Genomic DNA, 25,119 nt, shown 5'->3' with positions numbered 1-25,119 from the left:
CCCACCTGTGGGACCACTGCACCAACACCCTCCTTTTGCTCAGCAAAAGGTGGTTACAGGTCCTTTATCACTCATTTATTTCATTGTCACTGTCCGGCATCCCCATGACATCGCTTGCAGCCTGTCACAAATGTGATGCTGCTTTTCATTACTGTCATGTAATGCATGGTACCAGGAGTCATCGTGACCTGGCAGCTGCAGAATTTTGAGATCTGTTCCTCATCTCTCAGGACTGGGCAGCCAGGTTGTTTTGAGAGCCGGAAACCCTTTTACCTGGGCTTTAACCGAAGGCACAGGTCTACCCAGCCTGTGCTCAGGTACAAGCATCTTGCCAGGAAGGCACCAGCTCCACTGTGTTACATTTTTGAGAGTTAGGTTTCATTTTATTTGAGAAGCTGGCAGTGATAAGATGCTGAAAAAGCCTTGTGTGGGGTTTTTGAACCAGGGAAAGTGCCTGGGGATGCTGTGTGGGAGCGCTAGCAAACACAGCAGAGCCCCCAGCACAATCATGCTGGATGGCTGTGTGCAGGGGTCAGTGGCTGCTGAGGACCTGCAAGATTTTGCCCAGCTGCTGCGAGTGGGAAGTTTCCAGGTGCAACTGGTGCTGAATAAATTCAGAGGACACTGCTGCCTTAGGAAACCTTTACTTCCCTCTGCCTATCTGGGATCATCCAGCACAAGGAAAGAGTAGGCTCCACACGTGGTTTAAAGCAATAGGAGGGACGAGGAAGAACAATGTCTTCGGAGAGAACTGTTTTCTTAACTGCTCTTTGCTTGGCATCTTCTGTTTCTTTAGAGTTAGAGCATCCTCACAATTTTACTGTTGCCTAAACAGTTTTTACAGAATGCCCCTCCTCTGCCTATCTGCTGGCATCTTGTCTGCCTGTCTTGCGGTTATGTTGAAGGGATGAGGTGATTTGGGAAATACTGCTCAGGGCAAACACAAGTTTCAAAATTCACAGTTAATCTGATACAGGGGAAAAAATGTTAGCTCTAAAGTATTTTGCTTTCAAGCCTAAATATACTTGAAGTGCCTTAAGTGGTGCTTGCTTGTCCTGTTATCCTCGATCTTAATCTTGCCTATAAGTACCTTATTTTCATGTTTTACCGTATTTTTCCATGTTCACTGTCTGTGTGACGGTCCAGGAGAAGTGTGCAAACACTCAGTGCATGTCTGAGCCAGGAGAGGAGTGTCACAAGGTATTATTTATGCCAAAAAGAGCTCATGCATAGGGATGATCTTAGCTCCGGCCCCATCACTTCTGCAGCAGCAGATCGGAGTGCCGAGTTGGTGGATTTAAAGTTAATCTCCTGAAATCTGAACTCCTTTTTGTTTGCTCTGCTCTTGTTTCTTGGCAAGCAGCGGATGGTCTTGTTCTCTCCGCAATCAAGAGCGGGTGCTTTCAGCCTCAGGGTCTGCAGCTCTGGGGAGCAGGGGGTGACCAGGCAGCAGCACACCCCTCGCCAGCTGGCCCCGATTCCCTGCTGAGCCCTCTACACCTTTCCCACAGCATTTCTAAGGGACTTAAATATGGTGTGGTGTTTGGTTTTTTTTTTTTAAATTAAGAAAAAAAGGGACAAACCTCTGTCTGCACCCTCTGCCCAGTTGGGGAGGAAGTACATTGTAAAGTGCGTGTTTTGCATTTTTGATTTCTTTGTAGTACCCTCTTCCTTGCCCTCTTCCCTCACCTGCCTGTTTCCACCCTGCCATCACTTTGGAGAGCTCTGTCTGCATCCCAGCAGGGAGCCTGCTGCGCTAGGGTGCTCGCAGGGCAGGGAAAGTTCCTTTCCATCCACAGGCAAAAGAGCTTTTGTGGTGCTTGGTGGAGTGAGGGACCTGCTTTGAAATGCGCTATTAAATCTGAAGCACCCCCTGAAATGTGAGCGAGGTGCTTTGAGAGGAGGGTATTGGATATTTAACATCAGCACTGCTGCATCCCAGTATTGGTGGTGATGTAAACAGTATGCAGTACTGTAGGGCAACGAGCTTGTGGCTCTTTGCAGGCTGTGTTACTCACAGAAGGTCACGGGCAGCAAGAGGGGATGGGGATTACCAGTGTCCCTGCCGTGCTTTTAACTTTTCTTTTTGATGTTTTGTGTGTGACGGCATGAGGTGTAGTTTGCTGCCTTTTGGAAACAGTGTACTTGCACAGGAAAGCTGCATTCGTACCTGAGCCTCCTCTCTGTATCGATTTCTTTCAGCCAGTGTTGGAATTTGATCACATTTTTCAGTTAGCTGCCCTGGACCCATTGCATCCTTTCCTGTTTCCCTCTCCCTGGCAGAAGCAGTACCCCACAGCCGGTGCAGCTCTCACAGGACCGCTCAGACTGGCTTGTGTTTTCGTCTAACCTGCTTCTGTTATTTTATTTTATTTTTGAATCTGCCTGTGTTTTGTTCATGCCACTGTAGATGGGGATTTTATTTGTTCCTTCTCGCTCTTGTCGTGACCTTTTTGCTGTACCTCAGGGTGGAGGCTGCTACCATGTGTCACTGTCATGTTGGGTTTGGTTTGTGCATCTAGGCACTGCCGTAGCATCCTCCAGAAGAGTTCCCACACCAAGCCTGTGGCACAGATCAGCCAGGAGACCCTTCTTGTGCTCAAATTTGTGATTGCTGGTCTGCACTACAGCAGAGAAGGTCTGTGATTTGTCACCATTTATTATTGGTCTTTTACATGTAGGTACTCATCTTGAAACACTCTTCACATTTTGCTGTGGCCGCTTGGCTTGGTTGGGGCTGCAGCTTGATTAATTTTTCGCTAGTGCATGAGTGGCCCTTGTCCCTTTGTTGTGTTTTAAAGTCAGTAAAAAGTACTCAGAAAGTTGGGAACAGCAAGTTTGACACATACTTAGTACTGAAACTTCTACAGTGTAGCTAGAGAAGGAAAAATACCAGGAATCTTACTACATTTTTTTCTTTTTTTTTTTTTTAATTTAAACTGGAAGCTATGTAGGAAGCTGATTAAGAAACATTTGAAGTTGGGTGGGTTTTTTTGGTCATGAAACTTCTTTTTTACTTGTCTGTGGTTTTAAAATATCCATTCTTAAATTATGTGAAATAAACGGTATGAGGGTGAGGCACAGGCCAATGCACATCTGGGTTTGGCAGGGTTCTTCATACATGAAGTTTCATCCTTAATGTGATTTAAATAGTTCAGGGTATTAAAGCCTTTAAATCAAGGTTTATAACGACTTTAAGATGCTCCCCACTTAAAGCATGAAGGAGTGTTACATGCTGTGGGTTTTAAAAGGAAGCACTATACATTAATTGCTAATTACGTACTTAATTATTAAGTTCAAATAGTGATATTGTTTTTCCAAGGCATGTTTGGCAAATGATGGTTTTTAATCAAATTACAGAATAAAATAATTACTTGAAATTTAACATCATAAACTTATTTTATAGGTATTAATACAGTGAGGATCTATTAAGGTCACCTTTGATCTGCATTGAAAGCAGGCAGGCAGAGTCTTGTTTGAAGGCAAGGAAAGCCAAGGACCAGTTTTGTTAAAACTAGAAGACGAACATCCCAGAAGGTGCTTGTTGGGAGCCCACTCTTCAGGTGAGAGCGGGGTGTTGATATAGAAGTTTTTTGTTTCTTCAGAGAGTATCTGCAGATAGATTAGTCAAATGGTAGTTAATGATTTAACAAAGGGCACAATGTTGCAGTTGCCTTTGACTCCGGCACTGCTTAACAACTCTGGATTGGAGGGTGGAATTAACACCGTAACTTTGAAATTAAGCTTTTCTTTTCCTTTTCTTCTTCCCAGTGAATGCCAGGCTTTTGACTGCCAGCTTTTAGCATCACGGCCTGAAGTGTAAACTTTTGCACTCTGTGCTAAGGACACGTACATAAAAGGTAGAGATTCAGGTTGCATCCAAACCCCACTTGGTTCATGAGCTTGCTGTTGAAGAAGAAGGGTCTGTGCTCTCCCTATCCACCTGAGGGTCTTCAGGGAGTCTCTGCTAGCAATCCTTGCTTTTTCTGCAGACCCCTGTCGGTTGTTGAGCAGAAAAAGCTTCATGTGTGACAAGCCAGATGTGATGTGAGCGGAAATCCGGGAGACCGATTATTTCTCGGGCCAGTGGGACCAATGCACACTGCTTTCCAGCGTGTTTGGCTCGTGAGATTGAATTCATGTGTGCCCCAGGAGAGGTGTCAGTAACCCCTCTCCACTTCTGGCAGTTGTGATGGGGATCTCTCTTCCACACCCTGTCTGTTTTCAGGGAGTGGTAGGAAGTTACTGTCTTCCAAGATTTTCCCTTCTGTCAAATGTGACAGACGTTAGCCAGCAAGTAAAAAAAAAAATTTAGTACTGGGGCTGGTAGACCCACAGACACACAGACACGGAGGCAGGCAGAAACTGACCTCACAGATCCCTTAAACGTCAGCAATACCAGCAGGAATAAAAAGAAGGAAGTGGAGTTTGGCGATGTCTGAACTTTTACCCAGTTCTTCTTGCTACCCCCCTTCATTTTGCCCCTGCCCAGGCTGGCAGGCTGCAGCCGCTGGGTGCCCATCCTCAGTAACACTCCCGGCAAGTGGGGTTACCGAAAGGCAATGTGCTTTCCCCGCTGCAAACGTAACGGGCGAGGTGATGTCAGTGCAGAGGTATGAAAGAGTAAGCACAGCAAAAATACCTTTTCTCCGGAGTCCTCAATGAAATCACAGGGGCTGGTTCTTTGAAGTTGGCTGCCTGATGATATTGTGTACTTAGCTTTCAGGGTACAGCTTTGAACAAGCAGCGGAGACCCTTAAAAGGCCCAAGCCCCCACTCTTTTTATCAGCATTTTTACATACGTGCAGCTACAGCGTGCACACATGCATTGCATGGTCCTGCCTGTGTGAGTATTTGGGACATTGCGCTCATCTTGAAGTAAGATGCAGCATGGATGTCTTTCCACCCCCACGGATATGCCCAGAGCATCGGGATGGTGGTTTCAGGCCATTTGCAGCAGTCTCCATCCCAGCTGGGTGACAGCAGTGGGGCAGGGGGAGCTGGGTGCGGTTCTGCTGGAGAGGGCCTGTGATCAGCTCCTGGGTGTTGCCGTGATGGGGAGGATTTGATAAAAGGATCAGGCTTTCCCTGGCATTATCACGTTCTAGTGAATGGGCAAACACTGCTCTTCTGGTCTTGCCTCTACCTCTGAGATCACCAGCAGCTGCTTCATTAACTATTAATGGCCTGCTCATTAATGCTGTAAAAGGCTAGGACCAATCTTGCAGATTTTCTGGACTCTTCCCCTGAAATATTTATGACTTGTTCACTGTGCAAAAGGGCAGGAGCAGCAGCAGAGAACATGCCTCCAAGTTTTGTTGAGCATTATTAAAGAGCTCATGAATATGAAGGAGCTGGCAACTTCTCTTTTTTTTTTTTTTTTTTTGGCTTTCCAAGCTAACGCTGCATGTCTGGCTGTAGGAGCCGAGCAGGCTGGTGGTTTGCTGAAGCATTGGTGGTTAAGTTGGTCCCCTGGTGAGCCGTTACTCCAGGCAACCCCCTGTAACACCTCAGATTTGTAAACAGACTTACCTAGTCTAGTGTCTGGTGCTCTGCCTTCTTAGCAGCATCTTGGCTGCTTCGCTGATGACCTGTAGTTCCTGTAGTGCTTTCCTTTGCATCACACTGTATGAGCACCAAGGCATAAATGCTACCTCCAGGGGAGGTTTTACTACTCTTGTTTAACAGCTGGGGAAACTGAGGCACAAAAGTTGAACAGTTTGCCTGGAGCCAAGCAATGGGAAACCAGCAGAAGATGGAAATGATTTTGCCCAGAACTGTAAGGCTACTTTTGATTAAAGTTTAGTTAGTATGAAAGAGGGTGACACACACCAAGCCTCATCTGAAGCCACTGCTACAGGTTGTTCCCATCCCATCCCAAACAGAGCTCCCTCGTGATCGCAGAGAGGAGCACTGAGTAGTGCTTTCCCTGGGAAGGTGCCAGTTATTTTTGCTCCCTTCAGTACCAAGAAGCAGCAGGAAAGCTATTATCTCCCCTCCACCCAGATTCTGGAGATAAAACTGTTCTTCCTGTCACTTATATTTACCAGCAATAAAGAGTCTGTCCACTAAATCGCTACTGTAGCTCGGCTGGTGGTGCTCCAAGCAGATTAAAATCTATTTTTCTTTCCCACAGCCATCTGCACAGCTAACACTAGTGTAAATACGTGTGGGAGTTTTGGTTTTTTTTGGTGAAGTAGAGAAATATGCTTTAAAGATAACAGGTATGACTCCAGGAGTCAGGACCGGTCTGTACAAAGTTTAACGTCTTTTCCATATGCAGCTAGCCTTTAGAGCTGAAAGGCTTCTGTGTGCTTGGAAGATGCAGGGTATATCAAGAATGGCCAGTCTTTGATGCTGTTTGAGCTTCAGGGCTCGCGGGTAGTGCCGGACTGGAGCCAGGCAGCAAAATAGATCCGTATCAGAAGCATTCTCTGGTACAACTTTCTCATTATTATTTCTCACAAGAGTGTGAATATTTTATCCCGCATCGTATCAAATTACAAGGGATGCTTGGTTTCTCTCCTGGAGCCATTCCTTGTAGTTGATGGAGCAAAGTTACGGTGGATGTAGGGTAGAATTTCAAAGTCCTGTTCTTCACCAAAGCAGCATTTAAGGGTTTATCTTAACAGCTTAATTTCATACTGCTAGGACAAGATGAAGAGCCTGCTCAGGTAGCCAGGTGGTTGCCACAGCGTAGTGCTAGAACATGGCCGTATTGTACCCTGTATGATTGCGGCAGGCCCTGGTGGGACTTCGTTGTCATCTCCGGGAATATCCCGGCAGCATGCTGAGTGCCATCTGCTTTTGCCCTCAAAACTAGCATGTCTCTGGGGAAGACTTCTGGGACTCTGCTGCTGCAAGAACAGCATCCAAATCTTGAGCGACTCTTGTCAGTCTTGATTGAAGCAGTTCCTCCAAAAGCTAGAGAAGGGGTGGATGGAGGAATCAAGTCCCTGTCCCTTGGCTGGTGTAGCTCTTCCAGAGCCAGCTGCAGTGGAGGCTGCAGAGCAGATCATCGTCATTTGTTTAGTTACCAGTGGTGCCGTTACCTCTCCATCTGTAGAGCTGCTCTCTTTCTCATGGAAGGTCTGCCCCCTCATCCCAGCAAGGGCATGAAGCTGCATCTGAGTTTTGGGAGCCCTTTCCTTGCTTGTTCCTTTGTAGTTAGGGGGAGTCTGCCCAAAACAGACCTTGTTCCTCCTCTCTGAGTATGGGATTGAATCACAGGTGAGGGATGTTGCTAAATCTCTGTTCCTGAGCAGAGGGAAGACCAGTGTAATTCAAAGTGCTGGGGGCTGTGTCTTACCTCTGCCATGTATTAATAATGTGAGAAAATACAGCGATAATTAACACCTTCAGTAAGTAGAAACTTGGTGTATCCTATGAAATAATTGGAAGAGGGAGGGGTTCTCTGTAGAAACACCAGCTTTCAGTTCTTAGTGTCATAACAGGAACTAAAAGAGCTGCTGGCAGCAGAGAAATTCCAGATGTGTTTTCTGCATGCTGCTCAGCTGTGGGTTACATTTCTCAAAAGCATGTCTGTTCGCACTCTTGGCCAGATTCCTGATTTCAACACTTGCGGACTAAGGACTGGACCATGCTTTGGAGGATGCTGCAACTCATTAATTTTTTCTTTTCTGCCAGTGTAGTCATGTCAAGATACAAATGATTGCTCACAGTTATGAATCGTGGTTTCTAAAGTCTAGCCTTTAAAGTGATGTCTTGGCATCTAAGTGATCAGTGGGGTGCCAGCAGTTCATTGGGAGTTGTGGGTCTCCATTTTTCATAGAAAACATCTGTTCGTTATCTATATCTGTGTTCGCCTTGTGTCCTCAGGGGTGGGGGGGTACCCAGGTTTGGTATTGTCAGCGTAAATTCTCATGTGTGTTTAGATTGGTGGGTGTTCCAGCTGGCAGCCTCTTTAGTTCATGGTAAATTCTGACTCAGGAAAGTGTTATCTAAGCCTAAAATTAAAAGGAAGAATGGGCAAAACTGGCCTTATAGCTATAGGTAGAAATGGAGGAACAGGTCAGCCAGCCAAATAAAATGCCTCCTGGTTGAGTCTGTCCTGGGGTGAAGCTGTCCGGCAAGAACTGCTAAACTTGGCCTTTTCAGAAGAGTTTAATCATCCTTTGAGCTGTGCTAGTTTCTCATTTTTGCCGCTGATGCTGTTGGTGCATTGTGCTTGCCTTGGCTTAAGGAGCGCAAATTCACCCTGTGACCACCATGCTTGTGTAGTTGGGTCCTTCTGCACTAACGTGACATGCTGGAGCCCCAGCCAGTGCTTAGCTGGACTTTGCATATCAATGGAAACTGTCCTGTTAGGCTTTTTAGAAAACCATTTCTTTCATGGCATCAGCACCTTGACTCTTACTTGACAGTGTCCGATGGTCCCCACCTCCAGCAGACGGAGCAGCTCTGTGTGGAGAGGCCCAGAGGCTGAATTCGGCATTACGACGCAGGTTTAATGTGTGCTGGGGAAGGCAGCTCACATTTCACCTTTTTCTGAAAACAGCTTGGGGTTAAGCCGTGCCTACACTACAGGCTTCTGCCGGCAAAGCTGTACTGGCCAAAAAGCATGGAGAGGTGTGACTGTCGTGACGCAGCCCTGAGGCTGCATGTGCTGGGGAAGCTGCCCCTTCTCCAGCCTGCGGAGGACTCGTCCTGGGCTCCTGGAGTCCTGCCTAGAGATGGGGCTTTGCTGCCATAGCCCTATCTGCCGTGCAGTGTTTTGGCAAGGTTATGTGGGTGTTCATCTGCTGCTGGAGTGCTTCGGGGGTCTTCGTTCCTGTACATTTTCAAAGGGGTGTTTTCAGATCCTCCTCAGTAAAACAGAGTTGGAAGGCCTATTTTAATGTCACGGGTCCTCTGTCATCGTCCGTTGCGGGGTGGTTCTGGTGTTCCTGCAACACTCCGGAGCGGGGCACGGTGGCTGTTATCCTAGCTATGTGCCGTCTAATGCTGGATAGTGTTGCAAGATCCAAAAATAAGAAGTGGGAAAATACACAGACAGAGGAAACAAGGCACAACTTTACCTCTTGGGCAGAGCAGTAATTCACCCTCTTCCTAGCACATTTTCATCCCCTGGGTGTCAAAAGATGGGTAACTCCATTGGGTTTTTACCACCTACTCTGTCTTTCCACACCAAGCTTTAATCCTTGGCTCCCCTCAAGAGCTGATGTAGCTACACTTCTGCTGCAGGTCCTTTGGTGAAATGCTACTCCTCTCTTCCTCCCCAGCCTTTTAGAGTTGCACATTTCTTTGCTTGAGAAAAACACCTCAAGGTGTACCCCCAGCCTCATTGGAGAGGCAGAGAAGAGAGCGGTTTATCGGTGCTTATTTAATCTCATCCCTCTTAAAATACAAGCATCTGGTATCTGCTTGCATATTTTCCATCCCAGCATTTGCAACACAGAAAAGTTTCATTAATAAGAATTACGTGTAGAAGTGCTGAGGAATGAAAATGGTTTGCACAGGGTGAAGTGGAGAATGAAAACCTCCTCTCCTGTAGCTTGGCTGGGACCAGACCCTCTTGCCTCTCCTTTTCCTCTAGTGCACTCGTGTCCCTGGGTTGTGCTTTGCTGCCTGAATAGCTCAGCTTCTCAGTACAGTACAGGACACACCAATTTCCAAATGGGTCCCCAAGGATGTGCCAGGTGAGAGCCACAGATGGCAAAGGCCACAGCAGACTTGCAAGTCTCTTATTTATCTGTTTGCTTGTATGTTTAAAGTTACTTATTGCCTTTGGCAAAACTAGTGCAATTGTTCGGTCTATTGGAGTTGCCCAATTAAGTCTCAAATCAGATAAAAGTCTATTGAGATGTGATTGTCAACAAGAAACCATCAAGATGGCCAACTTGGCCTCCATGAGGAACATGGGTTCTGACTTGCAACAAATATGTGGCAAGGCTTTGGTTTCAGCTTGGGTTTTCTCCCAGAATAAAAATGGGAAGTGTCTCATCTTTCATAGCAGTCTTTTACCTGTGCCCCCCACCCCACCCTCACCCCTCTTGGCATTTTTTCTTCCTGCAAAGGGGACCCTGAAAATTATTTTGGTAGAGCAGGGTCCAGTCAGGACAGAAACATGCTATGGAGGGGCCGAGCCTGAAATGTTACTGCTCTCCAGCAAGTTTCTTGTATCTGTATGTATCTATGTGCCAGTTCTCTTCATAACCATGGAGAGCAGGGATGCCTGGCTTCCCAGGGCATGAAGCGCTTCTGTTTAGCCTCTTCCAGTGGGTCACAGGTGATGGGACCTGTGTGTAATGTCCTTAATAACATCTTGATTCCCTGTTCCTCCTCTACCATGCTCTCCCTGCAGCTGGGAACTCACCATTACTGTAGGAAATCACACCAGCGTCCCAATGTTCAGGAACAACACTCTTTTTTTTTTTACCTGTTGATTGGGTGGGGTTTTTTTAGAGGCAAAATGCTGAAGGCAAAAAAGTCAATAAGCAAAGCATTTAGATGAACGTGCAGTCATTATAACTGATACCTGGGCGAAGGAATGCAAACAGGCCAGTCTGTGGCTTGATTCCTTCAGCTCCTGTCCCTCTCTTTTGTTTTTAATTGTGAGCACAGGAAGGGGCCAGTGTATGACCATATGCTTAGAAAATGCTGGTTACACATGTCTTCCAAACAATGTTGTCATAGTTAGATGTCACGTATGTGACACATTTTGTCACGCTGTGAATGTACCTGTGTGACTCTGTGTTTCCTTCTCTTGTTCTTTGTCACCAGTAGTAACAACTGTTTCCAGTCAACTTCTGCATCCATTCTCAATAAATGGGGAATGTGATTTCACATCATTCAGTGCCGGTGGGAAATTCATACCCTAGGAAATTTGCAAGGGTATTGCAGGGAAAATGTTAAGCACATGCTTAAGCGTTATTGCTGTTGATCAAATTAAGTTTTGCTCTTAAGCCTTAGGAGCTGTTGCTTCTTTCCCAGCGTTGATCTTAATGGAGGGTTCTGAAAGAAGGGGGATTGATCCCCACTTGCAAGACCCTGAAGATGGAAGTGCACCTTGAGGGAAGGAATAAGCAGCAGAAGTTGATGCTGATATTGCTGTGAACATTATCTTGGTCATAGCTTTTCATTTTCCGAAGATCCTTTCAGCATGATATAAAGATTCCTTCAGTTTTCAAAAGTTGGGTGGTTTTTTTCCTCCCCTTGTGATTTGTTTTCCCTTATTTTTCTTGTCATATAATCACCTTCGCAGTTTTAACAAGGTTTTGTTGTTAACACTACTTTGAGGCAGCGATATCTAGGCTAAAGAGGTTCGCACCTCTTTGGTGTGAGCAGGTTCTTGTGAACTCTGGGGAGGGAGGTCTTGTGACGAGAATGTGGAGGAGCAAGGGCTCAAGGCTCCTAGGTCCAGATCCAATCTCTGTGGCTTTCCCTCCTATGAGCTTTTGACAAATGGGAGATGAATGCAGACTCCATATAACCATCTTTAAGATAGATCTCCCTTGGGGAGAGTATGGGTTAATTAACATTTCAGAGGCGCTTTGAGTTCCTTTGATAGGTGTTACAGAAATGCAGAAGGGTTTTGGTTTTTTCTTGCTAGACGTAGGCTCTCTGAAGGACAGATTTTAATGATGTTGGTTTACCTCCTAAGAGCTTTTTTTCAAATGGAAGACTATTTAACTTCTCATGTATGTACCGATATGGTGGTTTACTGCCAGTTTAAGCCAAATAAAATATTCAGCTCCTGGACCAAGACTGGATTTGGTACCTTCACATCGTGAAAGCTCATGCTGATAATTTGCCAGTAGCCTCAGGGCTCTGATAGTAATTTGCCAGATGCTATACTGAACCTAATTTGCATGTGTATTTACATAAATGCTTTAATTAAAATTATATGCACCAACCTGAGATAGATGAGCAGCACTGTCTGCTGTCTGTTTACATTCCCTGACAATAAAACTCTGCCTCGGCTGCTTCTTGCCGATGGTACAACTTGACAGGGCTATTTGAGGTGTGGACTAGCAACTTGACAGATTTTTAGTCAGGCTGTGCTGCAAACTGCAGGGCAACCTTAAGCTTCCAGGACCAAACTCTGCCTTTATTTTAGCAGCAGATTTGAGCATCTTGCTTCTAGAGGTCAGATTTGGTCTGTGGATGCTCTAGATTTAGGGTAGTTTTGTGCAATCAGGGTTTTAGCTACTTACAGACAATGTCTGCTTTGTCACATATGCAAAATGTGAAACCCCACTGAGGACAGCAAAAAAACGTTTTAAATTCAGCTTCCACCAAGAATAAAATTTCTGAGCACTGTTCATCTTTGAACGGAGCATGACAGAGCCCCTTGTAGGGCAGAGAGCTCTAAATCAAAGGGATTTCGGGGCCCAAGGGCCCAAGTGGAGCCCTGGCTGTTTCACTGGGACGTGTGAGAGCTCATGGCGGAGTTTGGATGAAGGCAGTGGAGGCTCTGGCTGAGGCTTTCGCTTAGACCACACATTTGATCTGGAAAATGCAAGCATATGAATACAAATGGAATCCAAGCTGTGCACTTTGCTGTTGGACAGCGGAGGATGTTATGGTTGACGTTGCTGTACTGCTTCCCAGTTATTGGGAAGCTGTCATAAAGTGTTGCAAAGGAATCGATGGCAAAGTTATGACCAGTTTCACAGACCTCTCTGAAGATACATGAAGGACAGGCTAGAAGAGAGCCATAACTACCCTGCCTGGATTTGGAGGGTTACTGAGCTTTATTTAAAGGTGTTTACTTAGCTTACTCTATATGAGACACTTCAAAGCTGCTGCATACCTCACTGAGCAGAGGTTGTATATATGTTGGGGGTTGGACTAGATGACCTTTAAAGGTCCCTTCCAGCCCAAACTGTTGTATGATTCTGTACAAATCTGAGCATTTCCAGTCGCTTTCTCCAGTGACCTCTGACTATATTTGCCCACTGTCATTTCTGAATCCAGTGTGATAGAGTCCATTCCCTTTCAGCATAACCATACATTGACCTGTTTGCCTGATAGCTCTGTGGAAGAGGATAAATTGCCCCATGTATTACAACCTACTGTGGGACAGGTAGCCAAAACCTCTTCATTCAAGTCTGCATGCAAAAGCACAGGCACAAAAGCATCTACATTTGTTGCAAAGGGGCTTAAATATTTAAATTAGGAGGTCTTAGTAAGCAGGGTGAAACACATGTATGGAGTGAGTGACAGTACAGAGTGGTGTGGTGGAAAGGGGAGCTGGAGCCCATCCTGCACCCACGGGCGTTGCAGCCCCCGATGCTTGCAGGGGTGATGTGCTGCTGGGGCCACCGTTTGCCCAGCAGCTGGGTCAGCCGGGGGGTCGTAGCCAGGCAGCACTTGGTACTGCTGGGACATGGTGGTCTCCGTCGAGTCATGGGCATGGCAAAGCCAGATTGGCAGTCTTGTGAAGCCACAGCCTTGATTTAAGCTGAAATAACATAAATAAATCCAAACTATCAGTCTTGCTCTTGTCTCATCCATAATAAGAGTATGAAAACACTTCCCATATTAAATTCCTTATGGCGAGGGGCTGCTCTGATACTTGATAGGAAGGTGGGGAAGGCAACTGAAGGAAAGGAGCCCTTGTTTCTCCCTGGTGTGAGGGAGAGGAGGGGAAGGTACGTGCTAGTTACTCAGTGCTGCTTTTTAGGGTCACTAACTGGAGTGAGGAGTCTGGAGGAATAACAAGGAACTTCTCCACTAACAAAGGTTTTTCAGTGTGAGGGGAGCAGCTGAAGGAGAGGGCCTGGGATGTGGCACACAGAGGGAAAAACATTCCCCCAGGGAAAGTGTCCTGTTAGGGTGGGATATGTGCTTTTGTTAACATCTGCTCTGCAGTTGCCTCCTGCAGCAGGGAGGTGCATTGGCCGGTTGTCCCTGCTCAGGCTCCCACGTCCCTTGCTGCCATCCATGCCGCATCTCCCAGCCAGGCTGGCACCACCACCCGGCCCCTGGGGAAGGAGCAGTATGGCACAGGAGCCCTGGCAAGTTGGGGTTTGCAACCCACTTCAGCGCTGAAGCATCCACGAGGTTTGAATTCAGAGCAACACCCAAGGTGTTGGTACCGCTGTTGCTACTGAGTTTGGTACCTCTGGCTTTCCCAAGGTCACCTCTCGGTGTGCTTTGAGGTGGGAGAGCCAGCCAGGGAGGGGGTTCAGTGGGCAGCCCTGGGTTTGGAGAAGGTTGCTTTCAAAAGTCATTGTGTCTGTTCGATCTTAAAATTCACTGCTAATGCTTTAAGTGTAGCGAGTGCTGTAAGCTAGCCTTTAATCAGCCTGTGCGTATTTTAAGAATTGTGCCAACTGTTACTGCCTCAGAGATACCTGGAGATTTGGTCAGGAGAAGCCTGGCCTAGTTTTTTGGGGTAGCTAGCAATGCCTTTTCATTTCCCTATTTAACATGAGCCTCCCCGGTCTATTTTTCAAGGCATTTTCTTTGAAAGGTTGGAAAGCTCCAAGCAACCAGTTAATGCATGGGGGAAGAGAGAAGCCAGGGTGTAGTAGAAAAATAATTATTGCAATTAGAAGTATATTAAGAACTGCACTTCAGCCGTGGGTGGAGTACAGCATGGTGGGGTGCTGGAAGGAGGGTCACCCTTGGCCGAGGGGACCTCTGTCCCTGCCGCGGTGAGGGCAGTTCACTTGTCTGTGGCTCTTTGGTTATAGAGGTGTGATGCTGGAGGCAGCATCCATCAGCCTAGTGCAGGACTGGCGTGGTGTCCCTAATGAAGGCAAGGCTTACTTGGCTAAAATCTTGGCAATAAAATGCTGGGGTTTAATGATTTGCGTATCAGAAATCTGCTAGGCTGCAGGTTTTGTTTGTGTTGCACAACTGGTGTGGTGGAAACAGTTACTCATCTTTCCATCCCAGATCTTCAGACTGGGAAAATGGAATATAAAAAAGGATCTGTCCTGACGATTCTCTGGATCTTGAATGTGCCAGATGGGTGTCCCAGAGCCAGGAAAGAGATGCTGGGCTTAGTCAGACCCCTCTTGAGCTCTGACTTGGAAGTGCACATGCAAATGGCCCCGCTCACCATGTGCCCAAGTCCCTGTGAAATGAGGGCTGGCCAAAGCGAGTGCCTGGCTCCCAGCAGAAGCACACTTGCTAATCAGGCTCTTGGGCAATGTGGTGTTATTCTCAGCATCACATCACCACCAACATACGCAAAAAGCACCTCTCAGAAGTAAAAGCACTCCATCCTGGAAAAGCACTTGAGAGCCAGTTCATTACCTCTTTGCTTCCACCAAAAGTTAATTGCTTTTTTATTTTTTTATTTTTTCTGCTGTCATCTAGAGTTGCAAGTGAATTTTCTGAGTCACTCCTACTACAGACTGTCACCTGTTGGTAGGCATCCTCCTAGAAGTGTCCTTTCTCCATTTCCCACCTGTGTACAGATAAAGTTGGTATGAGACCTTCAAGATGTCTGCAACAAGTCATCTTCTCCTAAAACATGGTCCGACCTTTTGCCACACAAGGCCAGTTCTTATTTATTATTTCTGTTTCAGAGCACCTCAAGATACACATCGGGTTGACGAAATGACATAGAGCAAAGCCGGAGGCTGTGCCAAATAGTTCATAACTGTGGAGGAAAACTTGGCAGAGGGGCAGAGAAGGAGAGGGATGAATTAATGGTAAAACATCTGTGTGAGTGTTTTTAATGTGTTTGTCTCACGTTAGCTTTCTTATACGTTGTCAGCTAAGTTTTGTACACCTAATGGCAAAGACATTAAATAGTATTTAATAAAAATAGAAGCAGGGTATTTAGAAATCAATCCAGATGCTCTTTCACTGTTAATTAGACTTTATTATTAAAAAAAATCCTACCTTTTTGATTCGGAGTCACCCAACAAAACTAATTCTTGGCTCAGATGGATGTTTGACTTAAGTTCGAATGTTCTCTTTCTCTTCTTTTTAAACTAAAAAACCTTAGCTTTTAAAAAATGATATGGTATTTGCAGAATCAATAGAAAAGCTGACCCAGATAAAAGTGCGCAAAAATTGGTTTCATGCCCTAGAACTTTTCCTGCATGCTTTTTGATGCAAGGTATCTGATCCTTCAAAAAGGAGGTAACATACAGTGATCTCAGCAGCTTTGAAGAATTGTTCTGGAAGAATAACAAGGAACACTGGAGAAAGGGGTGTGCACATGTACCTTTTTTTCCCCCTCATTAAATACATTGTGAGATGGAAGAAATTAATGTCATGTTGCTGGTTATATGGAAGGACAGGATAAATTTTTTATGAAATCTGGTTTTGTCTGAGTTTTAAAGGGTGAAAGTGCATTTCTCCTGAACAGCTCTTCACAGTAGGATGCGAATTGCATTTTGTCTTCCCTGATTCAAACCTGCTTCTGCTGGAGCGAGGGGCAAGGTTGTATCCAAATAGTATCAGGATTTGCTCTCAGGAATGTAATTATGCCCTCCATCCTGAATCAGATAGAAAGCTGTAAAAAGTATCTGCTGCTACAGATGTATTCCAGTTTAAGCAGGATCCAAATCTTAATTTGATTCCACAACAGCGCTTAGATCTGAGGGAATCAGACATTCAGCGTCTGAACCTGTATTGCTTTGGCTTCCAAAACCATCCCAGGCTGCTCAGGGCTGTGGACCCGGAGGCATAACAGATCAGCCTCCAATGCAGGCATCCCTGCAGTGAAGGTGATGAATTGATAGGACAGATTTGTGGGACCGAAAGACTGGCCAGCTGTAAGGAGAAAGTTTCATTCCATCCCTTTGTCTTCACAGCCTTAAAAAAAAAAAAAAAAAGAAGAAAGTCTAGCTGGAGGGGAAGGATGGGCTCAAAGTTACTGATTCTTAACGGAATAAGCAGACGCAGTGCCCAGGCTGCGCTGGCTATCCCCAGGATAGGGAGAAAAGGCCACAAAAGCAACTTCTTTGTGGGGATTTCCACAAGCCTTTCCAGTCCTTGGGGTTGGATGCTGTTATTCAGTGCTTGGTGTATGCAGACTTGCGGCTGCGTTTGCTGGAGCACGGCGGGTACTGAAGTGCCAGCACTGGAGCAAGTGCAGCAGGCAGGCGGGTGCCCTGGGAGGTGCTTGCCTCAGGTGGGCTGCGCCGGGGGTCTGCAGCGAGGAGAGCAGCTGAAGCTCAACACTGAGCAGGACCATATAGCAACATGCAGTGGACTCCAGGCAACCTTTCCTGTGGTCGCTTTGTGGCTCCTTGAAAATAGCTGAAAATAAGTCACCTGGCACGAACGTAGGGGCGTCTGACCCAGGTGCATCTCAGTTAACTTCCCAGATACAGGCACATGGATGCTCTTACTGGAAATAAGAAACTCAACAACACCTAACAGTGCTGGTCTTCACGAGCGAATGAAGCACAGCCACAGTTATTTGAAAGGAGCAAAGTGATTTCTTGATTTATATTTACACCCTGTGCTCATTTCATTTCTTGTACCACTTTTGCACTGACGGCTGCTGTGTTTGGCAGGAATTTGCAAACACATCAGTGCTTGCAGCCAAAAGCAGGAATGGTGTAAACAGCTGGAAAAGGGAAACCCCTTCCTCTTGTATTTATTTTTATAACAGCAAAATGTAGTTGCTGGCTGACCTGGATCAGTCTTGTCTTTTTTTTTTTTTTTTTTTTTTACCTTTTAAGCTTGGTTGGGTTTTTTTCTCCGTTTCAGCTTGGGGGTTGAGGGAAACAAAAGAGGGAATGAATTAAGAGCAGGAGAAGAGTGTCTGCTGCTGGGCTGTGTCGTGTGGTGGGGAAATCAGGCTGAAACTGGAGAGACCGGGCCAAACCCAGCAGCAGCACTGGGAGGCTTTAAATTGTGTCACTGACAGCGGATCTAGGTGGTGCAAGTAGCTAGCGATGTTTATGGCTGCAGTTCAGGTTAAATAGTGTGCACACATGAAGTGGTGCTGCTGGGCTGCTGCTCACATCACTTGCCCTACCTGCCTGCATGGTACCTCTTAGAGGCAGTCTCCAATGATGACCCCCCATCCTTTCCAAAGTGGCACATGAGTTTAGGCTGTGGGGACTGATGTGGGTTAGCACGTTTTTGTACTGTTTGATTAATTTCTGTCTTTCTCTGTGTTGTTTTTTTCCTCTGTAGCACTGCTGTTGTGAGCTTAGGCGTTTGGGAGTGGGGTGGGGGGAGAGGAAGGACAATGTGATTCTTGGCTGTGTCCCCAGTGTACAACATACACCACGTCTCTTCAGCAAACTTGTATGATGACACCTGTGTGGATCTGAATGCAGGGACTGCAACGCTACAGGCTTGGGGAAGTGACTGGAAAACTGCCTGGTGGAAAAGGACCTGGGGGTGCTGGCTGACGGCCGGCTGGGCATGAGCCAGCTGTGTGCCCAGGTGGCCCAGAAGGCCAACAGCATCCTGGTTTGTATCTGAAACAGTGTGGCCAGCAGGACCAGGGCAGTGACTGTCCCCCTGTACTTGGCACTGGTGAGGCTGCGCCTTGAATGCTGTGTTCAGTGTTTGGCCCCTCACTTCAAGAGGGACACTGATGTGGTGGAGCATGTCCAGAGACAGGCAATGGAGCTGGGGAAGGGTCTGGAGCACAAGTCTGATGAGGAGCGGCTGAGGGAACTGAAGTGGTTTAGCCTGGAGAGCAGACCTTATCGCTCCCTACTACCTGAGAGGGACTGTAGGCAGGTGGGGGTCGATCTCTTCTCCCAGGTTACAAGTGATGGGATGAAACAGCCTCAGGTTGCACCAGGGGAGATTCAGGTTGGATATTAGAAAAAAATTCTTCACCAAAAGGGTAGTCAAGCATTGGAACAGGCTGCCTAGGGAGGTGGTTGAGTCACCATCCCTGGAGGTTAGGGACATGGTTTAGTGGTGGACTTGGCAGTGCTAGGTTAGCGGATGATCTTAAAGGTCTTTTCCAACCTAAATGATTTTATGATCTGTGACTGGACATCCCCTGGTGTTGAAAATTAGTTAGCAGATGACCAGTCTGCAGGTCAGTTGTTTAAAAATAAAATAAAAGTTATTGCTGTACATATGTTGGGCAGCAGAAGCATCCTACAACAGTGCTACTGTAGCAACTGCTGTGTTGGAAAACAGTTATCAATCATGGTTCTGGCAGAGGAGTGTCTGACAACTGTTTTCCAACATGTTTATTACTGTGGGCAAATAGGTAACTAACCAGAGGGTGACAGTCTGAAATGCAAGGTTTAAGAGGAATAATGTGAAATAGTTAACTCTTTTAAAAGCCAAATAAATTAATGATGAACTTTCTGTCGGCCAGAACCCTGCAGGACATCGCTTGCTCTCTGGTTGAATTTTCTTAGGCGATCAAACATTCTTCTTGCTTTAAAGCTCTTGCTGCCAATTTAAAATAGTATACGAGACTGGGATTTCTCACCCTTCAAGAAAACACTTTGATTTGTTGAAGGAAGGTAGGAACGGTTAAGGAGGTAGGAAAGAAAGTGATACACCTTTCTCTGTGCTGACATCCACAGCTGGGGGATGTGTTGAGAAGTAAATATAATCTACTTTGAGCAATGCTTTCCCATTCTCTTTCATTTTGGTTCGGTGCTCTGGTTCCTAATCAATTAGACGTAATGAATGGAAGTGAGGTGCAGCAAGGCTGTACAAACTCAGCAGAGATGCAGGGGATCATCCCTCCACGCTGGGGCCCTTGGGGTTAATGATTGTTTGCATATTTTTTAAGAAAGTGTTGAGATGCGACGTGGCAGAGGGTTGCTGTCCATCTGTCCACTGCCAGGGAAGCCAGGACCCTCACGAGCCCCTGCCTCACCCTGCAGCCAAGGCCAGCCACGGCTGCTGCCGGCAGCCAAACCACGGTCTTCTTACTGGCTTCAAGCACAACTATGGATGGGCACATCTTGGTCCCGAGCAGCCTGTGGCCGAGAGGTCGGAGCTGTCCCCTGGGAGGGGGTGGTTGGGTGAAGGTGGCCTTGGTGGCTGCCCAGGCTGTCTGGCTCAGCTGCCCACTGCCCTGAAGCATCACTCTCATGCTTCTCCCTGGTGAGATGTAAGAAGATTTATTCCATCCTGATAGAGAGCATGTTTTCTGAAATCTTCTAAAGCTCTAAGGATGGGGGAATAGTTTCTTTGACAGTGCTGCCATAACTGTGAAAATCTACCTAAACCTACAGAACTTTTTCCTTTTTTTTTTTTCCCAAGACAGCTTACTTCCTTTTTGCTCTTATTTACTTTTATTTTGTTGTTATTTGCTCTTTGCTTCTTTATGCTTCTGAATAGTTCCAAAAGCAGGTGGTAACGTAAAGAAGGCATTGCAAAAAGGGGTTGGGTCCATTCCCGTGGTTTATAGAAGTTTTCCTGGGGGAAGCAAGGGCTGGAGAGCCACAGCATGCTGTAGCCCTTGAGTGATTCCCTGGGACACCTTCTGCTCACAGGTGCCTACAAATGGTGCAGCGTGGATTAAGACCTCATGCGAGCAATTGTCACACTGCTGAGATGAAGAAAAGAACCCTTGACAGGAGCCTCCTACACTGTGCTTTCCAGGTTGGGGCCGGTGGTTTTCCTGGGAAGTGCCAGAGCTGCTGGCAGCAGCTGCTGCGGGGTAGAAATATCCATCCGCATTTCAGCTTCATTCAAAAGGCTGGAGAAAGGTGGCTGAGAGCCATGTGGGGTAGGGATAAGACTGCTGGGGATGGATATCCCAGGGCCTGTCTGAGCATCACAGCGTGCATGTGCTTATGCAGAGATCTCAGAGCACTTCAGGGGTTTTTAGTGCCTTTTTCATCACTATTCAGGTATTTGATGGAAACTCTGGAGTGTGCTTTATGCGTTTATCTTGGGGATGGGGGCAGGAATGGGATAATTTTATTAGCTTTATAAGATGTTGAAGTGAAGGATGCTCACAATGAGCGTGTTACTCCCTTGCACTGAAGTCTGCCAGGTTCAATGAACGTTTATTGAGGACCACCCCAGCAGCCAGGAGGTGTTGGGGTGCTTGGGATCCATCAGGATCACTGGGAATTTCAGCGTGTGGAGACAGACAACTTTCAGGAACACTTGCATCTGCTAGTCACACGGCAAGAACAGTCTGCAATCTACAGGCTGGAACCACCCCATTTCCAACAGAGCTGTGCATATTTAATTCAACAGAAGCATTTCTAGCCTAGTGTTAGAAGTAATTCAGATCACTAAGGTGGCGGTTTTGTCATGGTAGTTTTTAGGGAAATCTAGATTTATAAGCTAGACTGAAAAATTAATAAATGCCTAGTACGGTACAAACACCAGGGGGTGAGGGGTGGGGACATGGTGGGCGGCTGTCAGTGCCCCAGCCTGCACCCCAGCCTCATCGTACCCCTGCCCTGCTGAGCCAGCAGCAGAGGACGGCAGCATCCTGGGGCTTGTTAGCTTGATGAAGAAGGTTTGCCCTGACCTGTTGCCTGTGCCACCAAATTTTGGGCATTGGGGCTGGCGGGCTGTGGGGATGGGTCGCCAGCAGTGCCAAGGTTGGGTACCAAAGCCTAGCGGGGCTGCAGAGGGTTGGCATGACCATGGTGATGCTTTTGGCTGACCACAGGGTTTAAGCCACCGAGTTGGCATCTTTCAGGAAAAGAAATAGGGAGGAGTTTGGGGTTTTATTTTTCTTTATCTCAAACACAGCTGGGGAAAGAAAGCAAGTGCTTTCAGGGCTCCCAACTCCACTTCTCTCTGTAAAATGTTCCTTTGCAAAATCGATCATTTCTGTAGGTTGAGAGAGTCTCAAAGGAACTTTTCTGTAAGGCATCAACAAAGTACTGTTATTTCTCTTCCCTGCCCTAACAGCAGCTCGAGATTTACATTTCAGCTCACTAAAGATATCTCAACAATCTGTTTTTTGTGAGAAATTCCATGGCAGACAAAGGAAACTAATCCCATTTTCAGGTGGTTAGCGCTGTAGTGTTTGGGTTGCAGGAGCAGCGCGGAGCTCTGGTGTTTATCAAGTTACATACTTTAAAAGGGTAATTTAAAAATATTTGTGTTTGCTTTGTTTTGTTTTGCCATAAGATGTTACTTTTTTCGGAAGGCATCTAGAATAATGAAGCAGCTGGTGGCTGAGTCTCCTGCTTGGTGTGCAGAGAATGAAGGATGGCTGGGGTAGCTGAAGTTTACCCTCTGCCTTCTGTGGGCTGCATGTATGTACATACGTGTATGTACGTACACGTATGTACACACACACACACACACTGTGAACTAGGCAATGTGTGGTAACTCGTAAACCACCATCACCTGTTTTGTACGTGTACTCACTGGGACACGGCGCAGGAGCCGGCAGACACGGATCTCCCTGGCTCTTGTCCGTGACTGCAGGGGTGTTTCCATGGCATGGCTCATGTAGGTAAGGAGATGATGCCAGTGTGAATGCCCTCCTGTGGAGTGGGGAGGTCTGTCTGAGTTTGCCTGATAGCGGAGTAGTGTTGCATTTCAGGGAAATGATGCTTTCATGCCAAGGAGAGCTGCTTTCCCTGCCTTGAGCTGGATTGGGGTAAGCGTGCCCCTGTGGGAGGCTGCTCAAGAGCTGCTCACACAGGGATGCTCAGGATGAACAAACTTGGGCAAGAGTTTTCTTTTCATTAGTAATTACCTACCTGTTGCAAAAGATTTGACGTTTCTGCCTGAAATGTGGTTGTGACTTCATTTCACTATTGCCTGACTCCAGGTTTTCAAAAGCAGTAGCAGATCTCCCAGAACCGTAACATTGTTTAAAATATCTGAAATATGTATGTATATCTATGTATATACATATATTACCAACTCGTTTGTGAGCTGTTATGTTAAACCCAAATCGTATTCTCGTAGCCACAAGGAGTAGAAACTTTTTGCATGCTTTCTGAGGAGGATTGTGCGATACAAGTACAACAGCAAGGGACTGGATTTAATAACCCTAGAGATTTCTTCCCGCTTTATGTTTCCAAAAGCGGGGATCCTCACAGAAACTTCACCAGCTGGGTCTTTAGGAAAAGCACCAAAAATTGTGAGGCTCATTATACAGTCCTAAGAAGTGACAGCACCATACATATGTATTTATTTTAATTAACTTTCTAAGCAGAGGTTAGAGGGGAAAGACAAGGCTGGGTTGCACTATAGGCGACTCTGTTGTTCTTTAGAAGTGTTTTATTCATAGGGGTGATTTTGGTCCTGTTGGCAAGATGTAGGGTCGCTTGTGTGTGTGTTGGACACAGCACTGGAAAGGCAAGGTTTCAGATAGTGGTTTTGGTGTAAGATAACTGAACTAAGCCCATTAAATGCAGAAACAGCTCAGCCCCAGGCTTGCAGCCTGCTATAGGTGAATGGAGGATTTGACCCAGAAGAGGGAGGGAGGGCAGCAGAAGGTGGCCTGCTGAGTCCAAAAGTGGTGGAGGTGTAAGTAGCACAAAATCTGTGGCTGTCCTGTATGTTTATTTCTCTTCTACAATTCAGTGAAACTGGCATTTTTTTGCCTTACTCTGAGATGGAGCAAAGCAGGAAGCAACTTCCCTTTTATCTATGAATAAACATGCAGTTTTCTATTCTAAGCTCTTAAAAAATGGTTCTGGTTGTGTAAGAGCTCCTGGCCTCCCAGCTCTTTCAGTAGCCATGATGCTCTTTCAGGAAATCAAGTCATGTATTCCTTTGAAAAGAGCCAAAAAAAAATTAATATTCTTCCTAACCTGCTGGGAAGGAGCAAAAGATTCCGAGTGATTTCTGTTGGGTTTGCCATCTGACCTTCCTCTGGCCAGATCACAAGAGCCTGAAGTTTCAAACTCAAATACTTCAGCTTGAACTGAAAATGCAGGTTGTGCTTTTGGTGCTGCTGAAGCAATCAACAAGCTTCTGCCTCTTCTTTGGAGAAGACTAGCAGGGTGTTTTGCTGTGTGTATTTCTTTTACTCAGGAGTGGTGCCATGACTATTTATTTTCTCTTTACCTCTTCTTTGCAGACCTGCAGGCATGGTGTTTCTCAGGTGTGCACACAGCCACTGCCAAACGGGAAATTCTTTATATCAGTTCTGTTGTTGCAGCTGCTAAAGCTAAACCTTCCTCTCCCATTTCTTTTGGGGAAAAAAATAAAAAAGCAAAATTAAGGAAAGCCAACTTTAGCTTTGGGACGCAGCAGGTGAGCCCCTTTAAGGAGGAGAAAGGCAATTTGGATGGCATTTTGTTGAAGTTCCCAGTAGCCAAACAGAGCTTGTTATGGTACGTGTCAGCTGCAGCAGATGTTCTGTGGGTATTTCCAGCCCGAACCGCAGCCGCAGTATCTTAGGACATCAGTGTGTGAGGGCTCTCCACTGTCTGCCTGGCTTAAGAAATGTGGATTTTTTTATTTTTTTCCCCCAAGAGGCCCCCAAGGTTTGTTGTGTTACTGTAATGGGTCTGGAGGACCAAATCATTCAAATTCTGCTTCTGTCAGTGGTGGTCAGTGGAAAAGGGAATTGCTGCAATTCCTGTCAGTCAGCATTCCCGGGTGCTGGTGAAAAAAACTAAATTACCAGTCAGATAGTGGAAGGGATGGCTGCTATTTTCTCCTTTTTTTTTCCTTCCCTCTGACTTACATAGCTTTTCCTCTTTTGTAGGTATTAAAAGTTCTGCTCTCCGTCAGAGGGGTATAAGTACTGAGACTCCCAGGATGTAAGAAATACAGTGCTGTGAGTAGCATTTTTCTTTTCTATTTTCCTTTAAATGAGAAACCCAAGCTTGCTCAAACAGAAGGAAGACTTTTTTTTTTTTTTTACAGACACTTTAAGAAATGTTTACAACAAGCAAATCCCGTCTTTTGGAACCAGTTGTGTGCCTTTGGCACCTCTTCGCAACCCACAAAATAAAGTCAGCATTGTATTACCACATAGGCTGAATAATTATCTCACTGCAGATATGAACCACATGAATGCATTTAACTGAGAATATGGTCAGCAGAATGGATCATTAGCACCATCTGAAGCTTGTTTGTTGTTTCCAAGCTTTACCAGCCATTGAGAGACAAAAATCTTGCTGGAGAGTTGAGGCAAGGCATCAGGAAGAAAGCCTGTGTCTTTTCAAAGGGGGGAAGAGCACAGATTGGCTGTGTGGTTATTTTTGTGCCTGTGCACAGCATCCCACCCCTTGTTATCAAAACAGAAAACTATCCAATATTTAGCTCTTCCCTGATAAAATAACTTTGGAGGAACTTTTA

At 46.1% G+C, this 25,119-nt stretch overlaps 1 protein-coding gene across 6 annotated transcripts in view; it reads left to right on the top strand.

The window, feature by feature from the left end:
• The window catches only part of ZHX2 (zinc fingers and homeoboxes 2), a 76,676-nt gene that overhangs the window by 7,778 nt on the left and 43,779 nt on the right, over nt 1-25,119 (top strand). For 4 of the 6 annotated variants that reach the window (XR_008746247.1, XM_055798397.1, XM_055798398.1 and 1 more), the window contains one exon: nt 24,524-24,595. The exons of 1 other annotated variant lie outside the window; for it this stretch is intronic. The gene's annotated coding sequence lies outside the window, so the exon portion shown is untranslated. Of the gene's footprint in view, nt 1-9,556; nt 9,660-24,523; nt 24,596-25,119 lie in introns of all 6 variants that reach the window. One more of the 6 variants, XM_055798399.1, reaches the window with a different exon arrangement.

The sequence above is a fragment of the Falco peregrinus genome, chromosome 3 (assembly GCF_023634155.1).
Source record: "Falco peregrinus isolate bFalPer1 chromosome 3, bFalPer1.pri, whole genome shotgun sequence".
Classification (NCBI taxonomy): Eukaryota; Metazoa; Chordata; class Aves; order Falconiformes; family Falconidae; genus Falco; species Falco peregrinus.
The sequence above is the reverse complement of the archived record's forward strand: the minus strand, read 5'-3'. Positions and strand labels throughout refer to the sequence as shown.